This window comes from Tribolium castaneum, chromosome 2, assembly GCF_031307605.1.
Source record: "Tribolium castaneum strain GA2 chromosome 2, icTriCast1.1, whole genome shotgun sequence".
NCBI lineage: Eukaryota > Metazoa > Arthropoda > Insecta > Coleoptera > Tenebrionidae > Tribolium > Tribolium castaneum.
Window position 1 is genome coordinate 14,276,403 of NC_087395.1, and position 1,873 is coordinate 14,278,275.

The window sequence follows — 1,873 nt, forward strand, 5'->3', positions numbered from 1 at the left end:
ATATTTGGCTTGTTTTATTTCTTTCCACTTTTATTTGGCATTGCAGTTTCCACCAACTGAATTACTCATAATTACCAGTAGAAAGTACAAAATCTGAAAAAAATGTAAATGCTAAAAGAAAAATTATTAAACTTAAAAATAATATCGAAGAAAGAATGAAAACAGAAAATACATACAAGTATAAAAGAAAGATACGGCAACTGAAAAATGACAAGTCATAACTTTATAACAGTATTAATCTATATAAAAACAGTTTCAAGTAATTAATAAAAAAGAGTCTAGGTACCTTTTGTGAAATCTCTCACAGCAGACTTAACTATTCTGCACCAAAATCTTTCTAAGAAAAGAGGAAAATATTTTACATTTTATAATTTTTTTAGTAGCAGTATCGTTTGAGATTCATCTTCTGAATATTTTTATTAAAACTCCACTACTAACAAAAAATTTTGGAATTCTTCAAGTCATCTTAAATGTGTTTTTTTGACTACACAATGTCATGTTTGTTTTGCTTTTTATTTTTTTATTAAATAAAACGACAACGGATATTTTTCTCCCCTAAAAATATAATACATGTAGGTTTTTTTTAGCTTTCGTGAGATAATAGACAAGGTAGTACTTCAATAAGTACCTATAAGAGGGCAACACCAGTTAAACGCCCTACATGTTACGAACCCTCTTCTGTATAAATACCTGTCCACTGCTTCCCTTCCTCACTCTGGTTTCACTTCAAAGCGAATAAATCTTTCGCCTTTTACTAAAGATTTCCGTGGAGTGGAACAATTCAAATGAGTCTATGACAATTTTTCGATGCCCGGTTGGATCTTCCGACTGGGCGATCAAATAATAAAAGCTGTACCAATTTTTATATTCAAATTCTTAGCCCTAATCAAAAAGAGTAGCCTTTTTGCCACCAAATTTGTGCTCATAATTAACGCTTGACTCATTTATTAAAACCTACTCGTTTAAAAACCTTTTGAATATTCATTATTAAATCTGACTGATATTATTTGGAATCTAACATTAATGAGGTGGTCGCTAGTAATTATTCATGATTTCTGCTACTGGAAGACCTTAATTCCAGAGATGAAACATAAATAATTTCAATGTAATTATAGGGATTTCGAAATAGTTGTATGTACTCATATTTGGTACACTTTAATTAAACGAGTTTTTCAAATGAAAAAAAAAACGGAGATTGTAAACACACTGCCAAATAATATTACACTCATATATAAGGCCACTCATTTAATTAAATGTATCTGTGTGACATCTTATGCTATTTATTTCTACGGGGGATTTTTTAAACGCAGGCTACCCTCAATCAGTTAGAATTGACCACACATTCATGTTCTTGAAGCTCGATTCAATCAAGTTGTCGCACAAACGCACTTGCAGATTTGTTGTGGTTTCTGAACAGATTGTTTTTTTCACAGAGTGGACTGTTATTAATTTGCTACTTGTTCAAGACAGTAACTGAGTCTTTCTTTTTTCGTAATTATAGGTACGTAAAATATGTCTAATTGCAGCGTCGCTTGTTCATCCCAAATAAATCGTGGTAATTAATTTAAAAAATATGCAAAGTGCATGTTGTCCATTGCAGCGAGCACGACCAGCTATTGGCATTTGATTCAGACGGATATAAGAGGAATGTTGATAATAATTTAATATAATATTCTCGGTTCGCGTTATTTATGTTGCATTCATAAAGAGAAACAAACATTATTTATCGTCTTGACATTAATCACTTGTCACCGTCGAAAATTTATTGTCTTCAAGAATGTTGCATTGGACGTGTGTATGTTGAACTGTACGAGAACACAGCGTTAACACCTTTTTATTAGCGAGGCTGTAAAACGTAATTTTATTTACTGTG

The 1,873-nt window shown here is 31.4% G+C and overlaps 1 non-coding gene across 1 annotated transcript; it reads left to right on the plus strand.

Moving 5' to 3' along the window:
* Positions 1 to 710: 710 nt before the first annotated feature.
* Positions 711 to 830, plus strand: LOC135265532 (U5 spliceosomal RNA). The gene has a single exon (XR_010333273.1). It is a non-coding gene; the product is annotated as a U5 spliceosomal RNA (small nuclear RNA).
* Positions 831 to 1,873: the final 1,043 nt, after the last annotated feature.